Source organism: Populus trichocarpa, chromosome 11, assembly GCF_000002775.5.
Source record: "Populus trichocarpa isolate Nisqually-1 chromosome 11, P.trichocarpa_v4.1, whole genome shotgun sequence".
Taxonomy (NCBI): Eukaryota; Viridiplantae; Streptophyta; class Magnoliopsida; order Malpighiales; family Salicaceae; genus Populus; species Populus trichocarpa.
The window spans coordinates 10934413-10957502 of NC_037295.2; the positions used below are offsets into that span (position 1 = coordinate 10934413).

The 23090-nt window shown below is 33.5% G+C and overlaps 1 long non-coding RNA gene across 1 annotated transcript; it reads left to right on the forward strand.

Moving 5' to 3' along the window:
* The first annotated feature begins 14284 nt into the window (after nt 1-14284).
* On the forward strand, nt 14285-15548 carry LOC112329101 (uncharacterized). The gene is made up of 2 exons (XR_002984589.2): nt 14285-14461; nt 15318-15548. It is a non-coding gene; the product is annotated as an uncharacterized LOC112329101 (long non-coding RNA).
* Nucleotides 15549-23090: the final 7542 nt, after the last annotated feature.

Genomic DNA, 23090 nt, shown 5'->3' on the forward strand with positions numbered 1-23090 from the left:
GTGACAACCAACTAATATATTCGGCCAGGGTAGGATTTCTAAGGAGCATGATGGTTTAGATCATAATTTGGGTGGTATTAAACTCAAAATTCTTGGGTTTTAGGGAAAGAGTGATCTAGAGAGGCTTATTTGGATTGGGAAAAGAAAATGGAGTTTGTGTTTGATTGCCATATGTATTAAAAAAAAAAATTAAATTGGTTATGGTTGAATTCACTAATTATGCAATTAGTTGGTAGGATCAACTTGTTACAAGTAGAAGGCGTAATGGATAAAAGCCAATAGGAACTTGGAAGGAAATGAAGACAATCATAATGAAAAAGTTTGTACCTACTCAATATTATAGAATAAATTACAAACTTTATCTAAGGGTTATAGTAGTGTGGATGGGTACTTTATGGAGATGAAAGTAGTTATGATTAGAGCTAATATTTTTGAGGATAGAAAAGCCACAATAGCTAGGTTTTTGAATGGATTAAATAAAGTTATTGCTAATGTGGTGGAATTGCACCATTATGTGGAGATTAAAGATATGGTATACATGGTTGTAAAAATGGAGAAACAATTGAGGAGAAAGGGTAGTGCAAAACCTAGTGGATATCCAGGTTTCTTTCAAGTTGGAGGTCAAATTTTAGAAGAGAGGGTAATTCACAAGTGAAACCAATGACTTCACCAAACCTTTATTTGTTAGGAAGCAAGTTACAACATTGGAGTAAAAGGAGAAAAATATTGCTCACTTGAAACATAAGTAAGAAATTAGATCTTTTTTATGTCAAGGGTTTAACCATTATGCACCTGAATTTCCAAAGAATCCATTAGGAGTGTCCATCGGGTATATTCTAAGGCCTAAAACAAAATAGATCCAATATAAGTTCAATGGACTAAGTTAAGAGATTTGGGTTAAAAAGGTTCAAATCTGTCAGTCTGAAACTTTATTTACTTGTTGGGTCATATCCGAAGCTGCAGGAGGATTTTGGATGCGATTCTAATTAGGTTGGAAGCTAGACATGTTTACCTTTCTAATGATATATGGTAGGCCTACTAATTCATCCAGATGAGAGAAAACAATGTGGTTGAAGTTGGATCTAGAACCTGCCACCAAAGTACAAAAATGGAAAAGACATTGTGTCCTTAAGAGTTATGGATTTCATTCACTACAATGAGTCCTTAATACTATTGGGAACTTATATGGTGTAAATCCCGGGAAAAATCAAGGCTGGATTAAATTAAAGAAAATAAACTAAACTAAAAAGAAGTGGGGGCAAAACGAATACACTTAAAGAAAATGGGGCCTAAATAAAAATAATAATAAATAAATAAAGATCTGCAGCTATCATAAAGAAAGAAAAGAGGGAGTTTTTGTATCTATTTTTTTACAAATCAAGAGAGAAACACACAAAATTCCGAGAACCCATCCAAGATCAAGGGTTATTCATAGAATAAACACTGGTGGGCAAGGGATTAACAAGAAAATTTAAACAAGAAGAGAAGAGGGGAGGGCCAACTGTCATTAGAAAGAAAAGGAGGGAGTTGAAGATCGAAACCTTGATTCGTACCGGGTAAGGTGTTCTAAACATGGTTTTATGAGTTGTTTCAAAGTCGATTATAAATTGATGCCTGGATGTTAAATTATAGTTAAGGTTCTTAGACTTGAATTTAGAGAAAATATATAAGTCGCTAAATTAAATAACTTCAGGTGTTGTGTGTATTAAGGTTGACGAATCTGGACAATTTCATCTCTTCACTTTCAGAGGGATTTCGGGTAGGAGGATGAAGGAATTAAAATCAGGTTCCTCATAGAAATTGTAGTTTTAGATGTCGACTAACTAAGAAAATTGATCTTGTTCAATTTGGAGTTATAAAACTCCAGCTATAGGTCACCAACCGAGACTGGGTCACGACAGACCCTGTAGGGTAATAGGTCTGGTTCATTGATAAACAATTTAAACTGCCTTGGAGGCAGATCTGGGTTCTCCTTCCTTCAGAGAACTTATAGCCTCATGTCTTAGCTTCTAACGAGACTAATCTCGCTTGAAACAGAGTTCTATTACTCTAGATACAATTAAACATCCGAGGAGAAGTTGGACAGTAACAGTTCAAATATTTAGACAGTAACAGTTCAAAACAAGACAGTAGCGGTTCAAAAACAAGACAGTAACAGTTCAAATGTCTAGACAGTAACAGTTGGACAGTAACAGCTCAAATGTCTAGACAGTAACAGTTCAAAAACAAGACAGTAACGGTTCAAATGTCTAGACAGCAACAGTTGGACAGTAACAGATCAAATATTTAGACAGTAATAGTTCAAAATAAGATAGTAACGGTTCAAAACAAGATAGTAACAGTTCAAAACAAGACAGTAACGGTTCAAAAACAAGACAGTAACAGTTGGACAGTAACAGTCCAAATATAAAGAAAGGAATGATAACTATGGTTGGACAAATAACGACAATATTAATGGGTGAAATGAGAAAAACATAAAATATTAAGAAATGACTGAAAGAAAGACTTATTGATTGTTGATATGGTTACTATAAAACATAGTTATAAAACCCGACCCGGCCATTGACCCGGTAAAGTGACTGGGTCACGGGTCTTGTGGGTCAACCAAGGTCAACCCGGGTCCACCCGGATAAAACACCAAGACACACGTTAATATAATTGTTTTGATATAAAATATCATATTAACATATATGCTAGCATAATTATCAAGAAAATATCACATTAATATATGTACTATCATAATTAATTAGCATCAATAGATTAGAATGTGCATTTGTCTTCAAATAAACAAATCTTTAACATAATTTAAAGATATTAAAGACAAGGATAATAAAATAACAAGTTGTTCTAGAAATAAATAAAGTAACATGATAGATATAAGGTGACAACATCCAAAATCCAGTTTGCATTAGAATCCATGAATCAACATCCTAACTCCACTTTGCATTAGAATCCATAAATCAACATCTTCAGCTGCATAAAAAAGTAAAAGATTTTAGAACATGCTAAACACTTAACATTAATAGAATTGTAAAAAGAGAATGGTAAAGTACAAGACCTCATTGGAATGACAACACTTTTCTAACATAACATCTTTACTTGGGTTGAATATAGGCATTAAGTTCTTTAGTGTCCATAGGAGCAAAATTTGAATCAAATGTCAATGGAATTGAGCCAACCTCATTAATGCCTATCAAAACATCATCATTCTCCTCTGTATCTTCATCATCACATTTATCTTCAATCTTATTTATATTTATCAAATCTACAATTGAAACATAATTAACCAATAAACATTACATGTTAAACAATAATTCATTTTCAAACAAAGTTATAACTAAAGGATCAAATCTTCTATTACCTTCATTTAAAGTATCTTGAATGGTCATAGTTGATAAATCATGGTGAAAGATTTTTACTTCTTCGGTTGTTAAAGATGATGGATTATCTTCTACTACCCAATTTTCAGTGTTAGAAAATGCCTCAAAATTAATTGGATCATAATTCCGTCATTTCCAATAATTTCTACAAAATCAAAGTATAAGTATTAATGATGTTACTTAATAATATAAATAACTTTTAAAGAATTAGAGAAAAGAAAATACTTTTGTTTTAACCTCAAATTGTAGTGGACATAAACTAGGTCATTGAGTCTGTGATGCTCCAATCAATTTCTCTTCTTAGAGTGGATGTGCTAAAAAATACTCCAATTTCTCTCACATCCTGAAGAACTACAAGTTTGACTTAAAACTCGTATAGCTAGCTTTTGGAGATTTGGAGCACAAGTTCCATATAGCACCCACCATTCATCTATATACAAAATCAATAAGTAAGATTATGTCAAGATAATATTTTTAAATTACATTGAATATGAAAATAATAATATACCTGGAGGTAAAAGGGTGCAATCATTTCTCGCGGACACTCTACCAAAGTCATGTTCTGCATTCCTAAACAACTTTTTTTTTTTTTTTATCAAATGTAAGTATTGTATAGATCAAAACGTTGCAAGACAAGCTTGCGAAACAAGCTGGAAACCAGCAGTACATAGGAACATAAATATCCAGGCAAAAGGAAAACAGAACAGAATAGCCTGGGGGAACAGCCTCCCACCAAGCACAAGAGAAAACCAGCCTAAGCAAACAAACCGTCAGTTATAACCGAAGGAAACAAAAGCAATTACAATACAATTACAATGACTCAAGCTAGCAGCAAAGAATAACAGCCAGCTATCAATAGCAAGAGTCCATAAACCGATTGGGGGCCCCATCAGCAAAGTGAAGCACGTGAAAATGCATGGACCATGCATTAGCAGAGCGGCAATTCATAAGAGGGGCGCCTTCGGCAAGAAACAAAACAAAACAGCATCACACATCACCCAGCCAAAATATTCCACATGTCTCTTCAGGAGAGGACCTTAAACAGAGAACAAATGGCATCCTGAAAATACAACTGGCTGCATCAACCAGCAGTGAACAAACTAGGAGAGGACAGCTCAAACCACCAAGCAACAAACTAGGAGAGGACAACATTCCTAAACAACTTCATTTCACTTGTAAGCTTGCTTAGCAGAATTGCATTCCCATTTGCATACTTCTCAACAACATCTAGAAGTCCGGAAATGGTGTTTGTATATCTACCCATTAGATTGACATCATATTGAAATCAAGGATTCAACCAAAATCCCGTTGCATAAAGCTTCTTATACAATTGTCCATCCCATCTAGTGTTAATGATGTCTAGGAAAGGTTGCACCTTAGTCCTTTTCCTTTGAAATCCCCTCAACATTTCTTCCTTTGCAGAATGGATAGCCTCATATAAATATCCCATAGCAGGTCTATCATCACTATCCACAATTCGTAGAACTCGAACTAATGGTTCGGTCATCCTTACAATTGATGCACATTCTTCCCAAAATATAGAGTTCAACACACTATCAACAAATGTTTTTCCTTTATTATCTTTAGCATAAGTAGATGAGAACCATTCTCTAGATGTTACCATAGCTCTCAAATTATCTTTGTGTACTAAAATGCTTTGCAAAGTAATGAAATTAGTAGCAAAGCGAGTAGAAGCTAGCCGAAGTATTTCTTTCCCTCCAGTGAACTTCCTCATCAAATGCAATGGATAACAATGATTATAAATATACTTTGTAATACTAGAAGCATGATCAACAATAGAAAAAACTGACTATAGCTTACCAACATCTTGGAGTATGAGGTTAATGCAATGAACAGCACAAGGAGATCAAAATATTGAAGGAAATTCTTCCACCAACAACTTGCTAGCAGCAACATAATTAGCAGCATTGTCAGTTACCATATGCATAATATTTTCAGGCCCAACAAATAAAACAACCTCTCTAAACAACTTATACAACAACATAGCAGTTTTTGAGGTCTCTGATGCATCTACTGTTTTTTAAAAAACAGTCCTTTTAGGACAATATACTAAGAAATTAATTAAAGTTCTCCTCTTTTGATCTGTCCACCCATCAACCATCAATGTGCAACCAGTCTTCTTTCAAATTTCTCGATAACTCTCAACAAAAATCTTCACTTCATCAACCATCTTTGCTAGGTAATAACCACGAAGAGCATGAAAATTTGGTCCTTTATAACCAGGACCCATGGCTGTTATACCATCTATAGCATGTTGATAGTAAACAGAGTTAGCAGCATTGAATGACACACATGCATCAATCATCCATTTTGCTATAGCAAGATCACATCGTTCGATAACTTCTTTGTTCTTCCAACAACTTTAGAGAGACTTTTGAGCACCATGAGTTGTTCTTGGAATAACATATGCCCCTAATGTTGCATTTTCTTTCTGTTTTCCACAACTTGCAGTTGATTGTTTAACAACATTAGTGATTTTACTCTTTCCTTTATTGGCAACCTTGGGTGGTAACATTTGCTTCTTACCATCGGCTTCATCATCATCGTCGTCGTCTTCACCTTTATCATCATCTTCTAATTGTTTAATCATCCTCTCTTCATGCTCTCTTTGTTCAACACTATATGGGTTGAAATCTGCTTTCATTTCTCTAGCTCTCTTTTTCTTTTCAATATTCCCCTGAAGATTCAAAAGCATTTGATGACGAACATCCGGAGGACATTTGTGACATTGTTCCACTTCTCCTTTCGCTCCAGCTAAATATTGCTTGAATCGATTAATGCCTCCACCCGCAAAGACTTTGGCACAATATAAGCATACTAATTTAGTTTTCTTACATCCCACACTAAGTTCAAGAGCTTCTCTGCAATGACCCCATGCCAAATCTGTTTTTCCTCTTATACCACTTGATGTTGATATGGAAATTGAAGGTTCAGATGAAGGAGCAGTTGAAGGATCACTACTTGGAGTGCTACCATGTTGAGAAGACATTTTAAGGAGCTGTAATAAACCAAATCAATTCTAAATAACTAAGCACCCATATAAATTATACTAAGAATTTAAGTCTGTAATACTTTTTAATTCACAAATCAATTCTTAAATCTATGGCAATAACAGACAAATCAAAATAGTAAAATTGACTTTAATTAATCAAATTGAACTAATAATCATCCACCACTCAAGAACCAACTAGTAAAACAATATCAAATTAATCAAAGGATAAATATAAAGATTGAACTAAACTGTTAAGAGAAAAATAATAAACTTGTACTGGTTCTTTGTCTAGTAATGGTAAAATACTGAAGGCTAATGAGATATTAGTCTTGTGATGAGGGCTTAAGCCTATGCTCTGGTAATGCTATGGTAATACTATATATTTGAATCCCCCCACGCCATCAAAAGGAGGAAATGATAGCCAAAATGGTAATGAAAACTTTGTTGTTCTAGTTAATTTCTTTGACCTGTATATTTTTTCTTTTAGTTTCTTAGGATCCCAAAGGATTTTCCCTGTCAATATTTACAAATTACGGGAAGGAAGTGATAAATCTTTATGCTGAAAAGGAAAGCAGTTGTGAATCTTTCACATCGCAATGCTCAGGATGCAACAAATGTGTAAATATAGTTGATGTTACTAATTTCACTTTGCAATGAAATTTGACATTTTTTTTCTCTCTTTTAAGAATTTGCTGGATGAAAAAAAAATGATTTGTTTTCCCAAATGTCAGATAGGAATCAAAGTTACAAGGGGCAAAAGTAGCAATAACGCATATCAAAGATTCTATGTTTATAAAGTAGTTTGCTTATAATTAATGGAGTAAAAGCTTGGAAATTACCTTGGAAATTATTATAGCAACAATGTTTTACAGTAAGTTATAACATGGAACACTTTTAACTACAACTACAGGTAAAGGCTTGCCACTTGAATAAAAAGAAAGATTTCAAATCCTATCGTCTCAGTAAAAAACTAAAGCTAACAGTTAGGAACAATTGCTAAGAGAAATATTATAATAGCAGATGAAGCTAACAGTTAGGGCCTAAAGCTGTCTTCTCAAGATAAATTATTACTAACCCAAGGGACAATCTAGCTGAAGCAAGACAGAAGAAGCCAACAATAAAACCATCACGATATTGTTACTAACCCAAGGGATAATTAAGAGAGATTTGGATGGAGAAAGTGAAATATTCACCTCAATCATGATATTATCCGCTTGTAGAAGATGGATGGGATCGATTCACCAGTGATGCCTTTGGATCGATTCACCAGTGATAAATATTCACCTCAATCACGATGTTTCTTCATCTGCTCGAAAAAAAATTAGGGCAGAGTTAAATGTTCTTCTTCTGCTTGAACGACTTCTTCTACAAATTAATTAGATGTATATATATGCCGGGTCTCACCCGGGTCGACCGGGTCATGGGTCGACCCGCCGGGTCTGACCGATTTTTTACATTCACCGGTCTTTTGAGAAACTCGGACCGGTCCAGCCCCCGGGTCAACCTGTCGGGCCAGTCCGGGTTTTATAACTATGCTATAAAACATATCCTGGGTGAGAAAAATTTATGAGATAAACCTGTGATTTGCAGGAGGGACCACAAGTGTGGTGCAACAACAGCGGCAGGGGAGCACGAGTAGAGCTTCTATTGCAGGTAGGTGAATCGTACCTATACTTTCTAAGTTAAATTCCATGATTTAATATATATTACCGGTGTGAAATGTGAATTACTGAATGTATGTGTAATCAAGGTGAAAGGTTGTTGTGTGAATTGCCGAGTGGTGAAATCATCGTTGACAAAAGAAATATGAAAAGTGTGATTTGAAGCATAAACTAACATACATTTAGTGTATGTTAGGATCCTGGGTAAAGGGATCGAGCTGGTATTGACTAGCATACATTTAGTGTATGTTGGATCCAGGGTAAGGGGATCGAGCATGTATTGTCTAACATACATTTAGAGTATGTTAGGATTCCGGGCGAGGGGATCACTATGTAATGGCTAGCATACATTTAGTGTATGTTAGGATCCCGGGTAAGGGGATCACCTTGCATCGACTACTACGGGGTGATGATGATGATACCAGTAAAATTGGTATTGGTAATGTGTTACGCAAAAATAATCATGGTTGATCTTATAAAGTCAGAAATGGAGGTTGATGATGGAAGAGATTCTAATGAAAAACCAGAAGGGAGAAGTGAACAAAATATGAATGCATGTTACCCTTTTTAAATTTTTAGATATTCATGTTGTTATATTTATTGTGATATTCATATTTCAATAATATGCATTTTATTTCAGGATCATCGCATGCACGTCAGGAGTAGATCCTATCTTATGTTTCCATTATTGTAATCTAGGTTCTAGGGAGTATACCCTTATATTTTGTAAACATGAAAATGTTTGTATAATTGAATTTGTATAATTAATGTCTAAACTTGAATGAACGAACTTAGGTCTGTAGTTCATATAACCATATTTAATGTCTATGTGTTTATATTTTTATCCATCCACAATAATATTTTGTTTATAATGTGTATCATAAATATTGTGGTTGGTCGGTGTGATAATATTTGTAAAATTGAAAACCGGGTTGATTGGGTCGGGATTGAGTTATGAGACGCGAGTTACTAGAAGTGTAAATAGGTTACATGTCGATAACTTGGAACCTTCCGGTATAAGGGGGGACCTTGTTGAAATTTTAGTAGATGTTAATGCGAAGACCATGAATATATATATAAAAAAATTCTAATTACTCTATTTTCGGTTGACATGAGATTATTGCTTTTATCCCAGTATAGGGGAGAAGTTACATATGGCACCATTTGACTTATTTATTTTACAAGGATTTCATATCAAACAAAAAGAATTAATTGTTCAGAAACTAATTCTTATTTTACAAGGCATCGGGGTTTTGTTCAGCAAAAATTCTTCAACAATTATTTCTCTCAGGTATTTTTCACTATCATTTGCGACAATGGATGAAAATAATCTTAGACTATTGTTTTATTTATTTTTATTTATTTTAAATCTTATTTTAATTATTTTGAGCTTTATTTAAATTGGGTGCATATCTGACCCATTAGTTTTAGGGTTTACATATAAATACTCTAATGTAAGGATTTTTATTCAATTTATTAAAATTTCTCTAAAGTTGCCGCATATTGTGTGCTTTGTTTCTCTTTGTGTGGTTGAGTAATTCTCATACTAAGTTCTTGATTGAATTTGCAAACTCTTCGAAGAATCGATCAACTTTATTGTGATTTATACTTCTCGTTTGCGTCTCATTATAGGCGTAGGGTGGGGGTGATCAATTGCATATAACTTTGGTTCTCTAAGACAATTTATTTTGTCAAGTTGCAAACTTTTCTTCAAACCTCAAATTAGTAATCTAAGGGACAATTTTGCATCACAAAGATACTAACTTAAACATCTAAAGGTCTCCAAATCCACAAATAAAGGGTTTTTATGCAGATATCAGAAGCATTACATAAAGCTATCATCTTCCTTTACTATAGAGAATATAAGTAATTATAAGAGCACTTGATTAATCTATAATTCAATCTCCAAAGAACTCTATTTCTAAACATCTTGAATTTTAAAATATGATTACAACCATATTGAAAATATTGAAAATTATTAGGAAATAAAATAATAAGAGTCAATAATCTATATGGATTGAAAATTATAAACGAGGAAGGATTGAAGGGATCTTTCCAATCCCTCGTTTGTTATTTATCCTTTATGTTAAATTATGATTACATTTTAATAAGAAATCTCTACAACATGGCTTACGTGGGTGACTGGGTACATGGCTTACGTGGGTTACTTTTGTTTTGTTGAATTAGTCAATTAATAAATTAATGTGGGTAATAGGAGTTGCTGAAAGCATTCCTAGTTTCGGCTCCACTACTAGAGTCCCTATTATTTTGGATTATCATTGTAATGTTGTGGCCTATTTAGGTTCATGTTTTCTGTATTGAAGTTTTATGCAATTAATAACAAATACTCTCTAAAACCTATGTTCTTCTTCTTTTCTTATCTCCCCCAAATTCTTTTCTTATTAGTGGTATTAGAGCCATTCCGCTTCATGGATACACGCAGTAAAACTCATGCGAAGTTTCGCGTTGAGGTCAATAAAGCCCTTGCCCGACACGACACCAACTTCGATGAATTGAATCACAATTTTAGTCGAGTCAGTGACGCCCTACAGGGAGTCATGGCCAAGTTGCAGGCAATGAGAATCGCCCAATCCAATCGCACACTTGACAGGGAAGTCAATCCGTTTGCAGCTGGAGATAATTCCCACGGCAGGCCTTCCGCATCAACCACTTCTAATTTAGACCAGAATCACACCAACCTCAAGTTGAATTTTCCAACCTATGCTGGCGAGGGTGAGGACCCTATAGGATGGATTTTCAAAGTGGAGCAGTACTTCAAATTTAAGAATATTGATGCTCCACAACGGGTTCAATTGGCATCGTTTCATTTGTCAAATGTAGCGCTTCAATGGTATCAGTGGTATACCAAAAACAGGGGTTAATTGCGCTAGAATGAGTTTGTCAAAGCTCTCCTCCATCGTTTTGGTCCAACAGATTATGAGGATCCGTCAGAAGCATTCTCGCGACTTAAGTAAACCACGACTGCCAATGCATACCAAGAGGCATTCGAGAAATTGTCCCATAAGGTGGATGATCTCCTGAAAAAAATTTTGGTGGGTTGTTTTATTGCAGGGCTGAAGTATGAAATTCGTTTGGATGTACATGTTAAGCAACCAAAGACTCTTTCTGAATCAATTAGTGTGGCTCATCTAATTGAAGAACGAAACCAATTCCAAAAGAAAACAAGTAGTCAATTTAGGCCAGCAGCACCTCCATTCCATCCAAGACCGCAACAGAGTTCCATAGCAGGACTTCTTGTTCCTTCCCCTTCTCAACGGACATCTCAGACAACCGATACCTTCAGCGGACCTATTCGACGTCTCACAGGACAGGAGGCTAGGGAGAGGCGTGAAAAAGGACTGCGCTTTTATTGTGATGAAAGGTATGTACCAGGGCACCGTTTTTCAAGACCACAACTATTTATGATGGTAGATGTGCAGCCGAATGAGGAAGAAGATGATGTGGACATTGATATTGAGCCATCTGAGGAAGCAATACCAGAAATATCATTCCACGCCTTGGCTGGTACAGCCCATCCACAAACCTTTCGCATTATTGGAAGGGTAGGAAACAGAGACTTGACTATGCTCATTGATGGGGGAAGCACCCATAATTTTATTGATCAGTCCGTGGTTACCAAGTTGGGACTACAAGTGGTTCGCGGCAAGACATTCAAAATGATAGTCGGCAATAAAGAAGTTATTGAATGCACCAGACGTTGTTTGGGGCTCTCCCTCTCAATTCAAGGGATCACAGTACGAGCTGATTTTTTTGTTCTTCCAGTGGCAGCCTATCAAGCAGTTTTAGGAGTACAATGGTTGGAGACTTTAGGTCCAATCAAAACTGACTACAAGAAGCTCAGTATGTCTTTCACACAAGCCGGCCGAACTCATATGATTTCAGATGTGAAACCAATTGAAGACACTAAATTGCCACCAGACCTCAGTCAAATTCTGTCAGAATTTGCACTTGTATTTGAAGAACCCACCGAATTGCCACCTACGAGTAACCACGACCATCGAATTTCGTTGTTACCAAACCAACCTCCAGTTAACACAAGACCTTACAGGTACTCCCATTACCAAAAAAATGAGATCGAAAAACTGGTCAAAGAATTCCTTCAATCCGAAATTATTTGCCCTAGTCGGAGTCCATTTTCGTCACCAGTATTGTTAATAAAAAAATCAGATGGGTCTTGACGCTTCTGCGTCGACTATCGGGCACTCAATGAGATTATAGTTAAGGATAAATTTCCAATACCAGTCATTAATGAGCTGTTTGATGAGTTACATGGCGCAAACGTTTTTTCAAAACTGGACTTGCTCTCCGGTTACCACCAGATAAGGGTCCGGCATGATGATATTCCGAAAACTGCTTTTTAAACTCATGATAGTCACTATGAGTTTGTGGTGATGCCATTCGAATTGACAAATGCTCTAGCATCCTTTCAGAGTCTCATGAACGATATTTTTCGGCCACATTTACGAAGGTTTATTCTAGTGTTTTTTATGATATTTTAGTGTATAGCAGGTCTTAAGAGGATCATCTGCAGCACTTAAAACAAGTGCTTCGAATTCTTTCTGAAAATCAGTTGTATGTCAAACTCTCAAAGTGTCAGTTTGGGGTGCTAACGGTGGAGTATTTGGGCCACCTCATTTCTTCCGATGGTGTGGCAGTAGACCCAGCAAAGATACAATCTATTCAAAATTGGCCCGTGCCAACATCCCCTAAAGGTGTTCGCGGTTTCCTTGGATTGGTCGGGTATTATCGCAAGTTTGTGAGAGGATTTGGTATAATAGCTGCACCATTAACAAAACTTCTCACCAAATATGGGTTCTACTGGTCTGAACATGAGACACTTCGGCCTGCAAGATTGCTTCAACCCCTTCCCATTCCGTAGCGAATTTGGACAAAAATATCCATGGATTTTGTCAAAGGATTACCGCTGTCACAGGGTTACAATGTGATTATGGTTGTGGTGGATCGACTCTCAAAGTATGCACATTTTGTGCCATTAAAACATTCATACACAACTGTATCAGTAGCCAAATGCTTTCTAAATAATGTGGTGAAATTACATGGGATGCCTCTTTCGATTGTTAGTGATCATGACAAAATCTTCATTAGCACCTTTTGGAAGTCTCTGTTCAAATTACACGACACAACATTGTGTTACAGTTCCAGTTATCACCCTCAATCCGACGACCAAACTGAGGTGGTAAATCAGACTCTTCGGCATTATTTACACTGCTTCTCTTATGACCAACCAAAAGGTTGGATGGAATGGCTTGCTTGGGCAGAATATGGGTACAATACGACAATTCATTCAACGACTAAAATGTCCATTTGAAGCAGTTTATGGGGTTCCTCCTCCATCTATGACTTCTTATGTTCCAGGCACAACAAAAATCCAGGTTGTGGACAAATTGCTGCACACAAGAGAAGTAATACTTCGAGATCTACAACGAAATCTATTGGAGGCACAGGTTCGCATGAAATCTCGCGCAGACTTGCATCGCCACGAGATCACCTTCGAAGTCGGTGATTATGTGTTTCTTAAGCTGCAGCCTTACCACCAAAAATCAGTGGCTTTCCAAAGTTCTTTGAAATTGTCACCAAGATTTTTCGGGCCATTCAAGGTTCTAGCTCGAATCGGGACAGTTGCTTACAAATTAGACCTTCCAGCAGGGGCGCGAATACATAATGTATTTCACGTCAGTTTGCTCAAAAACAAAATGGGGACCCGTCATCGATGACACTGTGATAACTCTTCCTTTTGTTTCAGCGGATGAAGTCTTATTACAAGAACCTGAATTAATTTTGGACCGTCGGGTTATCCAAAAGGGAAAATACCGTCCAAAAACGAAAGTCTTAGTACAGTAGAAAAGGGGCTATGCATGAAGATGCTTCGTGGGAAAACTTGTGGCATTTCACCAAAACTTATCCACAATTCAACCTTGCTGACAAGGACCTTCTTAGGGGGATGGATTGATAAGAAATCTCTATAACATGGCTTACGTGGGTGACTGGGTACATGGCTTACGTGGATTACTTTTGTTTTGTTGAATTAGTCAATTAATAAATTAATGTGGGTAATAATAGGAGTTGCTGAAAGTATTCCTAGTCTTCGGCTTCACTACTAGAGTCCCTATTATTTTGGATTATCGTTGTAATGTTGTGGCCTATTTAGGTTCACGTTTTCAGTATTGAAGTTTTATGTCATTAATAACAAATACTCTCCAAAAACCTCTGTTCTTCTTCTTTTCTTATCTCCCCCAAATTGTTTTCTTATCACATTCAATCCCTTCTTTCCAATCCTCTCTTATCCATCCTTTATCTTATCAGCCAGGATGTAAAATCCAACGTCATTGTAGGAGAAGAAGTATAAGTGGACAATGTTTGATAAGGTCGGTGAAAGAATATTCCTTCACTTTTTTTTTTAGATTTTGTTTGTTAACCCGTTTGTAAAGACCACTGATTTATATTTTTTTTTCATTCCTTGTAATAAATGTTTTTTTTATATTATGGTAATAGTTATTCTTAAAAATATATTAAAATAATATTTTTTAATTTTTTAATTTATTTTTAATATTAATATATTAAAATAACTTAAAAACACAAAAAAAATATAATTTTAAATAAAAAAATCAAACTGTTAAAAAACACGTAGCCATCAAACATTTCCAAATGAGTTCTTAGCCATTCGGCGGAGCAGCCAGGGGCCACGGTTACATGACCTTTCATTTTTTTACCTGTCTAGTCTCGAATATATCCCGCCAACTACTGTACTGCGCGAGTGGTCCGTTTTAAGGCCTACTGCCTCTTTAACATTGGCCAGAATTCGCTCATGTCCCAATCAGACTTTGTAGAAAAAAGATTCAGATTTTGTGTGTGCAATGAGGCCAAAAAATGACCACACTCAGAGCTAGGAAACATTAAAGTAGTAACGGGCTTCCATTCCAAAATCTACCAGTCTAGCTAGCCCAAACCCTCTCTTCCTTTGCGATTACCATCCAAGGTCTATAAATTCATACTGGTTTTATATTTTTATGAAATTTTAATGAGAAATTAAATTAAAGTGAACCAACAAAGGGAGAGGGAAGTGTCTTCGCACTTTTCGAGTGGCCAAGATATTCCAATATCTTTTCAGATTCATCTCATGTTTATCCATAACAACGTGCCCAAAGTCTTTCTTCAAAATTTCTCTGCTTTTCAAGTTGCATGAGATAATCATATCCATTCATATATACCCACTATTTGTAGTCAATTCAAAAGGGACTAGCAACTGACCATCAAACAGGGGCCCACATTTGTATGAATATCATCTGTAATGGAGGCAAGATCAGCAAGATGACCGGAGCCACAAGCTACATGGAGCTGGAGATTCCAATTCCTATATATAAATATTAGTATATTTTATATGTATTTAATTTGTCCACCAAGTTACCTCCGTTGGATATCTTTCTATTCTAAGGGTTAAGTGATTCGCTTTTATCGCATAATAACAACATGTCTCCTGCTTAAAAAAGAAATGATGACCATACATCGCAACCAAATTTTGCAATCTATTAATCTTGAGGTACAACTTAAGTCCCCCCTGTATACACGCAAGCAAGCAAGCAAGCGCGCACCCTAATAATAGCTAGCATAATTACCCGCGTGCTATCGTGGCTAGCCTTAAAAATTTTGTTTTAATATGTTAATTAAATTTGAAAAATTAGGTGAAGAAAAAATCAAAACCAATCAATATTGGATTTTTTTAAAATTTAATATGCATTTTTGTTGCATTTGATACAATATGAGTTTTTTAATTTTAATTTTAAATATATTTTATGAATTTATTTGATTTTCATAAATAAAAAATATGCAAACAATCATTAATCATCAAACATCTATCATTATAAAAAAAAATTTGATAATCACTCATTATTTTTTTAAGATTATATGGAGAGTTATTGCTTTTTACAATAACAATTACTTATAATAATAGTTTTTTGAATAATAGAAAAGAAAAGAAAAAATTGTGAAAAATAATCTTTAATACTTTATAAGGTTGTATAAAAGAATTAAAAAAGAATTAATTTATTAGGAGAATTTGATAAACAAACAAGAAAAATAAGAAAAAATAAAGTATATATTAAAATAAAAGGTAAGATTTTTGCAAAAATATACATGAGGCTCACACAAATGGGCCTAGTCCTTCAAGCCATATGCATGAGCTTAAAACATGCACTAGCAACTAAAACATATAAAAAATATTATAACCTAATTTTTTTTACTTTTATTTTCAAAATATTTTCCAAAAAAACAAAAAAATAAAATTTTCAATGCATTTTATTATTCACATGTCCATTTCAAGATTTCTCTTGTTGATATTTTTTTGAAAAAAAAATTTAAAAGAAAAAAAAATTAAATAAAGAGACCGCTAAATAAAATGTTAAACAAGAAAAAGTTAGGTTACTTGAGTAAATAGAAAAAGATGACAAAACGTTTTTTTACTATAAATAAGGAAAAGAGAAAAAATCTAGCCAACAATATAAAAAACCTGTATTTAAAAAAACATAACCCCATCTCTTCCACTTCCTTTTTTACCAAAAAAATAATAATAAATAATAACAGAGAAAAAAAAATATGTTGAAAATAGAATACTAATTAAAGAAAAAACAAAGAGAAACCAAAAGAGAAACTATTCATTTTTTCCTTACAAAGGAAAAAACCTAACCCTTTTCTCACCTATTTATAGTTTTCCTTGTACAAATTCCTTCCCAATAAACACATAGAACACAAATTATACATTACCATGCAAGGAATTTTCCATTTAAAATAAAGAATTTATCCAATTTAACAAAATTTCAGCAAATTTTCCGCTACACAGGAGCCCTATCTAAAATTTTATTATGAATTAATATCTCCAAACATAAAAATAACCTCTTATACCACATTCGGTCTGCACAACCAATACTTAAATAGTCTCAAGCATACCATTCAAATAATTTCACAAATTATAAATTTTCACTACCTTTATACACAAGTAGAGTTTATTTTATTTTATGAGTTATATACAAATATATTTATATAATGAAACCAACATAATTTAATAGTCCATACTTTTACTTTGTTACAAACTTTAAAATAATAAAAACTTAACATATACATTAAATTTAGTTACATGACATAAGATGGAAATTATAAAATTCTACCTCACAATAAAAGTTATGCAGTCCTAACAAAAATGATTTTGTTACTGCAATGGTGGGTAAAATGAATATGAAATACATCTAATGTTGACAATGAATGAAAACATGTAAGCGTGTTTTACTCTTACATACTATACCAAACTTTAGAAGCACAAGCAACAACAATAGTTATATATCATTCAAATTATTCCTTTTTAACTAAAACTTCATCATTACGATTAGTAAAATTCTCTAACATAGTTTTTGTCATTTCAGCTAGCTAATAATCATATAATCAGTAACTACCAATATGGCCAAAATAGTTTTATAAAAATGGATCCCTGTCAATGTGACCAACTTTAATTTAACACCATTTATCTCCACCGGTGTGACTGTTATTAATTTAGCACAATTAGTCTTTATCCATACAACGAACTATAATTTATACAATTAATCTTTGTTCAAATGGGTCGACTTTAATTTACTCAATTAATCTTTGTCCATACAGTCGACTATAATTTATACAATTAGTTTGCTCAAATAGATCGACTTTAATTTACTCAATTAATCTTTGTCCATATAGTCGACTATAATTTATACAATTAGTCTTTGCCCATATAGCCGACTATAATTTATACATTTTTTATAACCCATTTCAAGACTCATTGTACATGTATAAACAAATTTTCACAAGAACATTTCTTTAAATAAACAAAAAAAGAGGTGACAAGCACCTACCTGAAACTTTAGTAATATGTGTTCCCACAGCTACTAGTCCAACTATGATTGCCCCTTCTAATTTTTCAAGAAGACATCTCCAAATTAGCACCCAAGTCATTTCACTCATTGTTTATAATTATTTTGACACATCACTATCCTTTTTTATGTGAAATATGTGTTTTGCAATATAATAACCCGTCTTTTTCATAGCCAGAAATTGATGGAATTTTTTTTCATATATATATATATATATATATAACATTTCTTTCAATTTTCTTTAATGGTGAATCCACCCCTTTTTAGTCATTAAATTAAACCCCGTTTATTTCTATAATTCTTAAAATTTTCGGAAGAGTTTTCTTTATTTTTATATGTATCAAGTTATCGACATCTTCTTTATACCTGCACTTATTATCAAAATAAATTTATATATCCACAACCCAATCATATCAGGACAACCTCGGGCAAATCCAACGTATCAACCCATTTATTTATCCCTTCCTTTCCAAATTTATGTTTACATCACATACTTCCCCTTTTAAACTTTAATACCCATATTAAATGTCACTATCGTCATCAATTATGCACATTTTCAAAATAATAAGTGTCGTACAAGTATTACAATCCAAAAGAAATTATAATATTTTAAATATAAGTACAACCTATTAAAGTAATTATAAAAAATTACATTACCTAACAAAAGTACAAAATAACTAAAAACAAAGTAATGTCTAAAGAGATCCAGTAGTATGAGAGGGTCCTGCATAAACAAAACATAAAGAATACCCACAATATTAGAATGATTTTAAAAAAAACCTAATATTTATATGTAAAATGTCATCTACCACTTTTCACTTAAGTTTAATTTCCCACTAAACATTTATTTCACAATAATTACCCATATTCTCTCAAAATATCTAATTCCTCCAAACTTCATTTAAAACTCAGATTTTCATCTATAATTAACGTCCCCAAATAAAACAAACACTTTAACTTGAGAGTTCTTTCTTCATAACCCTTTTACTTTAACCCATCCAATTCTAACATGATAAAATGGTCTTCCTAACCCCAACTCATCAATGTCTCAATTACACCACACTAATTTAATTTGTGCCTTAGTTTCTGACCGTCAGACAACTAAATTACAACTTCACCTTCTTATTCTCTAATTTATCAGGCGGTTACGATTAAACCACTAACCCTTAGTTTTCCATAACTACAGACCACTAGGTTAAAATTTCCTTTCTCTTGACCTTCCACTTTGTGGACGAATAAGTTACTTCACTAGCCCTTAACTTTCGTTTCTACGAACGACTAAGTTTTATATTTTCCATTCCCTTAATCTTCCACTTCGTGGACGATTAAGTTTTAAATTTTCCATTCCCTTAATCTTCCACTTCGTGGACGATTAAGTTACTTCACTAGCCCTTAGCTTCCGTTTCTACAAACGACTAAGTTTTATATTTTCCATAATATCTTTATCCATCATTACCCATCATAACTCTATTTCAATCATATTCTCCCAAGAATCATTTTTGTCAAATTCATAGTCTTAGTTCCAACCTTTGATTTCCATCTAATTCACAACATTAATTTAATAAGAAAATTAAACAACTAAGGTAAACAAGTTTAAGGTAGCAACACCTACCTGCAGTTCCTGATGCTCGAGCTCCTTTCGCCGATGTCCCGACTCTGAATGCTAACATTCGTATTAGTACCAACCTATAAGTCAACAATATCCTAAGCCCATTTACCTTTCTCACATAATATTTTCACAATGTTTATATCATAAGATTTATTTAACATGTCCCTCTTCTATATGATTCTCATTATCCAATATCTACACTATGTTTCATCAATTCTATTAGTCCTTTTTATATTTTCACCATATATAACTGACACGATCAAAGAGTTGATGTCTTATCCCAAGTGCAGGAGTGTCAAAGTAATAAATAACCCGGCAAGACCAGGGTCGAATCACATGGATATTAACTATATAAATAATAAATAATAAAAGGAGAAAAGTTGAAGAGAACTTTTGAGATGTGATATTGATGTAAAGATTTAATCAAAGATAAAAATAGTTGTCAAGGTTAGAGGATCCACTAATGGTATTTCAAATAAATATAATATAAACTCTTTTTATTACTCAATTGGAAACCACACACAAAGGAGGTTCCAATCGGATGATTTATCGTTATTAGCTCATTATAAATTATTAACATGATCATATTAATCATCTTATCTAAGTAACACCATACTTGTAAATATTTTCAGGTATTCATGATGCTAACTTATGTTAACAACAAATCAAGTTCCTATCATAATAACGATGTCAGCCAAAGACTATTAAGGATCAAGTATTTATTACACCAAGTGTTATACAACACAAATCTAGATTAACCATTTAACAAGCAAGATATTAAGAATTAGTAAGATAAAAAGATAAAACATGTTAATAACAATCTTTCTTGGATATAAACATTAAAGTCCATGTTGAGTTTATAATATACATATTCTAACACCACTAGTGAAACCTTTTTACCTTGACATAATAAACTTAACTAAACATTATGAAGAAGAGAAACATGAATAAACAAGATAAGATCATGATTATGATATAAATTAGCTAAGTATATGAAAGGAAATGAAACGACATAAACAAGATATTAATATAGCATGAAAGAAAACTTGAACATTACAAAGAGAAAGCAAGAAGATGATTTTGATCTGAATAACAAGATGACTAAATACATGGCTATGTCTTAGCTTTCCATACATATAAACCAAACCTAAATCCAAGGTTTACAGTTCCAGTTATAACTCAATAACCGAATGGTGTTCCAGTTTGAATTGAACCAGCATCTCTTATCTAAGCTTAGTCCTCTTTTTGTCTCTTCACTTTCAATAGTTAATCACATCAATCAATCCTTTGAATTGTGAGATATACCTGCATTCAAAATAAGCATTTACCATAAATTAAAGATATCTTATATTACCAGACTTGTTATTATAAAACACGCTTTAGTTAGAGAATTTAATGATACTTTAGGTGCAATATGATGATATAAAGCTTTAATGAGAATGCACTTTTAAGTACTAATCAATAACATTATTCACTTTTATGCTAAACACAATATTTCTTTCTTATACTTTACTATTAATAATCTTAGCCTTAACATACATTACTCATGACATACATTTCTAAACAAAACCAAATAACCTCATTTCCTTTATCATCTATGCCATAGCCACCTTCCCCTTTCTTTCCCTTGTTAAATCCTTTTCTTAATTCTACGAAATAATCACACCCCACATTCATTTAATTTTCCTTCTCCCATGACTGCCATCTAGCCCAATTTTCTCCTCCATCATTTTTTTACCACCATCTAATTTCACAATATCAACATAAACCAAAAAAAACCAATTTCAAAGAATATTCTACCAACATTAACACAAACCCTAACTTTTTCAAAATTTAAGAATTTCAAATAATCATGCATAAAACATAACAAATCAAGCAATTATCACTTTAAAACAACTTACCTAAGTGTATTAAGCAAGAATCAAAGCTCACTACATTACTCTGGTTTTCTATTCATCATCTTCCTCATTCAAAGTCTACTTTCTCCCTCTAGAACTTCTCTTTGTCTCCTAAGTTCCCTTGTTCTTTCTTTTCTCTCTTGTTTCTTGTTGATTTCTAGCTAAAAACACTTTTCCTAACACAATTTTGGGGTTCCTCGCCTTTTTTCTTCTCTCCCTCCCTCCCTCCCAAGCTCTCTTTTCTCTCATTTTCTCTTCATATTTTTCTGTCCAGCCGTGGTTTTATGAAGAAGAGAGCTGCTTGAAATTTTCCAGCTCATCAAACATATTTACAGAACTACCATTAATGATTTTCACGCTATTTTTCAGTCTAATTGTCGATATTATTTGACAACCTTACCGAACTATGATTGCTCTAAAAGTTTAACTGTATATGAAACTATATGTGAAGGAGGTCCTCCTAAATGTTTAGCCCGATCCAACAGTCGGATTGAGTGTTATGCCTGATAGCGCTAAATTGGTCGGTAAATGATTTTTACGCAAGAAAATTAAAATTTTCTTGTTTAACCCTTTCATAAAACATGTATATTAATTCTCTAAACCCTAGGGGTCATTTTATCATTTTTAAAATAAGTATATGTTTTTTTTTTTAAAAATCAAAATCAAAATCTGGGGCTTTACATGCAAGTTATGTTTTTAGGTATGGCCATTTGACACAATGTTTTAGTTCCTCCAAGTTATTAATGGATGTTTACTCATATATTTTGAGCTATCTCATATAAACGACTAGTTGGATATATATATATATATGTGTGTGTGTGTGTGTGTGTGTGTGTGTGTGTGTGTGTGTGTGTGTGTGAGCGCGCGCGCGCGTGTGTTTACTCTTATATAGAGGTGTTATTGTTGGAAATTATGATGGGTGAGTTTAGAGTTGAGCATGGTGTAAATGAATCTTTGATAAAATGCTATTATACATTTGTTCAAATTCTTTTATAATATTTGAATTTGGATTAGAATTGTTGATGGAAAGGTTCAAGACCCTAATTGTGATCATTATGTTAAATGAATGTGATCTTGGTTGAGATAAGATATGCAAGTGTTTTAAGGTGGAAAGAAGAATTGTAAAAGGACTCAGACAAAGGAGACTTTACTGAAATTTCCAGTAGAAATTAAGAGATATAAATCATAATTGTATGATTTGTGTAGTGTGATTAACTTCTATAGAATTGACCCTAACTTTTTATTGGAGTGTAAGGCTCAAAAGTTTGTAAAAAAAAAAAGATATAGGTTGTTACACAAGTAACCTCTTTGCACCTTTAGGTCAAACCCCCTATTTTAAACCAACTTTTGGACTATAGGTACCCATGCACTAGTATAAGTAGACTATTAGTGTAACGACCTGAAATTTCCATATAATTTTCATATTTTTAATCATCATGTCTGGATATAATGGGGTAATTTATTTTGTGCAACCTGTCTAACAATACATCCTATTATTGATTATTTGGTTTACCAAATTTACAGTAGAGTTTCCCCTATAACTGATACATTTCCTCAGTTCTTTTCTTATTCTCCTAGGTAACACAATATCAAATAA